The sequence below is a fragment of the Ceratotherium simum genome, chromosome 26 (genome assembly GCF_057802395.1).
Source record: "Ceratotherium simum simum isolate JZ-2026a chromosome 26, ASM5780239v1, whole genome shotgun sequence".
NCBI classification, from domain to species: Eukaryota; Metazoa; Chordata; class Mammalia; order Perissodactyla; family Rhinocerotidae; genus Ceratotherium; species Ceratotherium simum.
This window is the reverse complement of record NC_141925.1, coordinates 21246672-21252671: the sequence shown is the minus strand read 5'-3', so window position 1 is coordinate 21252671 and position 6000 is coordinate 21246672. Positions and strand designations below refer to the sequence as shown.

At 34.6% G+C, this 6000-nt stretch overlaps 1 long non-coding RNA gene across 2 annotated transcripts in view; it reads right to left on the bottom strand.

The window, feature by feature from the left end:
• Positions 1-664: 664 nt before the first annotated feature.
• The window catches only part of LOC101392058 (uncharacterized), a 56478-nt gene continuing 51142 nt past the window's right edge, over positions 665-6000 (bottom strand). For both annotated transcript variants that reach the window (XR_015548559.1, XR_015548560.1), the window contains exons 3-4: positions 3720-3790; positions 665-3028 (exon numbers count right to left, since the gene is read on the bottom strand). This is a non-coding gene — a long non-coding RNA (uncharacterized LOC101392058). The remainder of the gene's footprint in view (positions 3029-3719; positions 3791-6000) is intronic.

Below are 6000 nucleotides of genomic sequence, written 5' to 3'. Positions count from 1 at the left end.
ATTCTACCTTATTAATATAGTTATCTCAGGCTTTTTTAGGATAAAAAAGTAATCTAAAAGATAGAAAAAGTAAAAATACCTCAATTGATAAGTGCCTATTGTAATACTGAAAAAAATCATAAACTCCCCAGTCTGGTAATAGCAACCTATATGGTTATATCAATTCAATCATTATGAAGCCAATAAAATAATTATAAAAACTAAACAACTTGCAAAAAAAAAAAAAACCCACATAAAGTTAAATGAAAAAAAGACGACTCCAAACCAGGTATTATGAATTCCATTATGTGAAAATATGTATGCATAAGCAAAGATGGAGGGAAAGTATAAAAAATGTAATTTACTGTTAAAACAGTAGAATGAAGGATAACTTATAAAAATAAATCCTTAAAAATATCTTCAAATTGTTATTCTGCTTTTACAAGTTTTTTAAATGTCAAATCGTTTAAGGAACTGCTCCAGTGTAACTACTACGATTTTCCTCCCCTAAATTCCTACGGCTCTCAACCGACTTGAGACTTGTATGGCCATTTGACGTGTGTGGCGTAACAGAAATGGATACACGTAGGCTCTGGAGCCAGAGAGTCCTGGATTCCAGTCCCTTGAACTGTCCCTTTCACGTTAACAGTAGTGAAATAAAACACAAAAACTGCAAGTTCATTTGATAAAAAATATGAATGTTTATAAACCACTATTCAAAATAGCTGCACACGTTTTCACTTGAATAAAAAAATCACATTATGACATATTTTACAACGTTAACTTAAAATACATAAATTAACATTTACTAATATATTTACACATTTTATTTACATCACCAACAAATCTGATGAAAAACAGTGTATGTTATTATTTTAACACAGCAGGTTTTGACCAGTCTTTGAAAACTGATCCAGGAATGTGCACTGCGTTTAGTTAGAAAACATATTTCAACCTTTTCTGAACTCCTAGAGGTTTCCTACTCACACAAAATATTCCAAAGCCTCAGTTTAAAACAAAACAGGAGCAGCTGTATTTAATCTTAAAAGACTAGAAAACTGCCTTGTTTAAAAATATGAAAACTTTTACAGTATTTTTTAAGCATATGCTTTTATTTTTCACATCAAAATTACTTAATTGAACATTAAGCATCTGATAATATTCTATCACCTGGTACTGTGGAGAAACAGCTACAAATTAGTTCTTATACAATACCTTAAGAGGTAGGGTCAGTAGTAATCCCGTTTTACAAAGGAGGAAAATGAGATGTGACTACTTGCTAGTGAAAAGACTGAAGTTAAAATTTCTTTTCATAAAAACCACATTTTCTTATTAGCCTGCCTAATTTCTTTTACAAGTGAAGAGGTCTGTTTCAAGTTGGGGGTGCGGGGAGTGTGTCATTCGGGTACATCTCAGAAAGCCAAGAAGTACTTTCTACAGTGGATACCTAATTAAGAAAAAAAAGTGAGGATTATGGGTTACATGAATGCAACTACCTCATCAATGGAAGTGACTAAGAGAGGAGTGCAAAATCCTTCAGCAACGTGGTATTTCCTGCTTTTTAATTTTTCCTGATGTCCAAACACTGTACATATTTTCTTACTCAGAGATATTCTAAAATAATGATGTGAATCACAATTCTAATGACAAAACAAGAGCTCTTTAATCCAGTGGGTTTTATTGCTCTAAACTTTAATTAGATACCAATGTATTTCCCCTCTCTATTAGATAAGTTAGTAAAGCATTATAAAAGTAAATTTTAAAAAAACTAAATGAGAGTTTTAGAACTTTCAAGTTCTCCTCTGCAAAAAGATGTTTCTGTAAACACTTTTAAACCAATATCTTAAAATTCCAAATTATTCAAATATCTCTTTAAACATATGGCTTCATATATTAGTAAAAACTGAAGCAAATATGTAAAATCTTAAAATCCTCATCTGTAATTCCATGGAAATCATTTACAAAAAGGTATTTGCCTTTTTTAAAGCCTTCTCAATACTGTTTCTTGAGAACTGGAATTCCATCTTGCATTACTTTTACTTGCATTGCAAATTTAAGAGGTTTCTAGCTGGGTATTTAAACCCCTAATTTTTCCTGAATTCTCCCTTCCCTTTTTCTCCCTCTCATCATTGCATCCTTGTCGTAACTGTCACTAGCTGACAGTTAAAATAAACATTAGGGCTACCCATGCACTTATTTGCCTAGTTTTGTTTTGTTTTGTTTTGTTTGTGAGGAAGATCAGCCCTGAGCTAACATCCATGCCAATCCTCCTCTTTTTGCTGAGGAAGACCGGCTCTGAGCTAACATCTATTGCCAATCCTCCTCCTTTTTTTTGTCCCTTTTTCTCCCCAAAGCCCCAGTAGATAGTTGTATGTCATAGTTGCACATCCTTCTAGTTGCTGTATGTGGGATGCCGCCTCAGCATGGCGGGACAAGCAGTGCGTCAGTGCGCGCCCGGGATCTGAACCCCAGCCGCCAGTAGCAGAGCTCACGCACTTAACTGCTAAGCCACGGGGCTGGCCCCTCCCATGCACTTATTTTCATAAGAAATTAAATCAAAGGCACGGCAGTTTTTCTTCACTTCAAAAGCTAAATATAAGACCAAATTCACTTTCCAGTAATGAGTTTCTTAAATGTGCTCCCAATAAGAAAAAAAGCTCAGCTACTACAATATAAACATACTAGCAAAACAGATCCAAAGAACTGCCAATCAAATACAAGCAAGCATAATTCTCAAGAGAGTTCTAAATTGTATTCATGTCGAATTGAATTGTTTTAGTGATTCCAAGACGGTACTGTTCCCACTCAGTTTCAAGTTAAAAGATGCAGATTCGTGTTGCGTATATGCAGCAAACAGCTTCATTTTTTTTAAGTTTTTTTTAAAATTTCCACCAGCACTCATGTTTATTATTTCAATTATTGTGCTTTCAATACAATGACAGAGCTGTACAGCAGGATCCATGCTCCGGTGTCCCTGGATCTGTTTTTATAAGATGGATCTTACAGATTCCAGACCATCCACTTGGTTTCGCCTTTATTTGCTGAAGGCCTGAAAACATAAGGAAAAACAAATTAATTAAGCAAAGAAATCTGGAAAAGATTTTGGCCTTTTTGTTTGACATATTAAAACAACTCTTGAAAATAAGGTACTATTTATGGGTAATAACTGTATCAATGTCTCTTGTCTGAGTGGCAACATCAGAGGCACAGACTTGCCCTATTTGGATCAGCAAAGACATAATATTCTCATACAGTGGACGAAATGCTCGACAAAAAGAGATGAAACTTGGCAGAGCTGGCATGATAAAAGCGTATCAGTTAGCCTGTGTTAAAAGTGTTGGAAAGAAATGAAACAGAATTTTTTACTTTGCAGATATAAATTCAACATATACAATATACTAAGCACCATACTCTGTGCTGAGGATACTAAGTTTTGTAGGAACAGCCAGCCCTGCCTTTAGGGAGCTCACAGTCTAGTAGTGACCCATCATACAAAATATAAATTCTTATGCACAGATGTTAGCTCAGGGCTAATCTTCCTCAGCAAAAAAAAAAAAAAAAAAAAAATTAGGGTATGTTTTAGAATTTAAGGAAACAATATATTTATCTCTTATTTATACATGATTATATTTTTCTGGAACTCGAATATCTTTAAGTATTAAAAATTATAAAATGTTTCATATAACTAGCAAGACTGGAGGGAGATCAAAATTTTCCTAAAGCTCCAAAACGCTCATTACCTGTTTTTCAAGTTCTGGCTGTGCAATAAGCTCAGGTATGAAATCCAGACAGATGTGCATAGACGGAATACCTGCAACCATCAGAGACAAGAGTTCACATGTATAAAACCCTATCTCAACAAGAAAGGGAGAAAAAGTTAGAAATAAAATAACTATAAGTCAAATAAAGATAGAAATATAACGGAAAGTTTCACTTCCTTAATGTAAAAGTTGCTCAGCAGGCTACAGTGTCCTACATGTATCCTGGCATTTCACCTTTCTGATGCACTAGAATAGAGATAAATTATCTGAACACTTTATTAGGTGAAATGAAATCTAAAAAATCTGGATTTTTCTCCATATGGCAAAGGACCATGATCATTTATGTGATCTCTAGTTTCTAAATGATCCCTATAAATTTAGTATTCAAAGCCCCCCTAAAAAATAAAGTTGGACGATAAAGCATTATTCTTTGAAAACAGACCTGCAAGTGAACAAGCTTAGCAATGCTGGGATCAGCCATGTACATTTGGTGCAACAGACAACAGATAAGGCACTGAACTTCTCAAACATTACAGAGCAAATTGTCTTCTCCTTCTTACATTCCCTTATTTGAGCACTGGTAGTAATAACACTTTGAACATTCCTTAGCAAGCTGTCTGGATTGACACCCTTTGCTTTCTCCTCTTCAGTAGGAAAGCAAATCTCCAAGATAATCTAGACAGCCACACTATCCTACAAGCAAATAAAACACAGTGAATTTAAGAAGTTTCTGAAAAGTTTGTTTGAAAACCAAATCTGATTTTGTTTTCAGATATACAGAAGTGATAAAAATAACTTTCTTTAAAAAAAAAAAAGCAAAGAGGTACTTATAAGAGCAAAAGGGAGCAATCTAGAGCAGTGGTTCTCACCTTTTTTAAGGTCATGAACCCTTTTAAGAATCTGACTATACACCCTCTCTCTATAAAAATTAACATGTAAATAAATATTTGGATAATTTCAGGGTGATCACATACCTCTAAGGCAGATCCATGGACTCCAGTTTAAGAACATCTACTAGAAGGGTATTCTGATTCAGTGACATTCAAAACAGCCCCCAGGCAAAAAATGACTTCTACCAGCATCTCCTTTCCTTACCTTTAAATTCCTACTTCTCCTAGGATCTTATCCTGTATTTCCCTCTTTTTCTTACCTGGCTACCAACTAAGTAATTCCTCTGAAGATGGTGGTTAATAATCAGTGCCTAAAAGTCACTTCCTAAAGCCCTTTTCCCTTTTAATTTGAAGATGGGCTCTTTAAGGCCTGGTTTTGCAAGGAAAGATTCTGCCTTACAATCTACTCCACCTGTACAACTCATTGTTGCTGAGTCTACAAGCTTGAGTGTCATTTCATAGAACAGTAGTTTCCTGGGGGGTGATCTATGTGATGCTCCTACATATAAGGAGAGCTATAACCACTCTCATCTAGCAGGAAGGAGTAAAAAAAAAATGAATATATGACATGCATCTCTGAAAGCCACTGCCTAGGACAGAAGAAAACAATTACTTCATCTGTTTAAGAACTTGATTATAAAGTAAGGTTAGCCTTACATTATAATCATTTATAAAGTAAGGTTAGCTTTACTTTATAATCATCATTCTTGGGTTGAGGGGTTTTGGGTTTTGGGTTATTACTGTTTTGTTTTTGTCTGTAGACTCTGGAGCCAGACTGCCCAAGCTTGAATCCTACCTCTGCCACTTACTAAATGTGTACCCTTGAGCAAGTCACTTAACCTCTCTGGGTCTCATTTTCCTGATCTATAAAAATGGAGATGATAATACTCCATACTTCATAGGTTGGTTGTAAAGATTAAATGAGTTAATATACATAAAGAAATTAGAATAGTGCCCAGCATATAGTAAACATTATATAAATGATAGCTATTACAATCCTCATTCCCTTATCTGAAACTCTGAGGGCCACATTTATTTTAGAACTCAGAAATTTTTTTACTGTAATGTTATATAATACCTTCAGCAGAGACTAGGGTAGCATGTTATAATCAAATGTATTAATATTTCAGCAGGAAAACAGAGCAATATTCACATTAAGTGGGATCAAGGCCATAAATAGCTTCACATCAATTCAGGTCAAGTTTTGTCACAAATGAGGTCACATCAGGTCAGGTTTTTCTGCCAAGTGAATTATAAAAAAATGCTTCAGTCTTCATAGCTTTTTGGATTTCTGTACATATTACAGATAAGGAATTGTGGACCTGTATTATTACTCTACTTTCCCTTATTGCCAATGGACAGATTTCAGA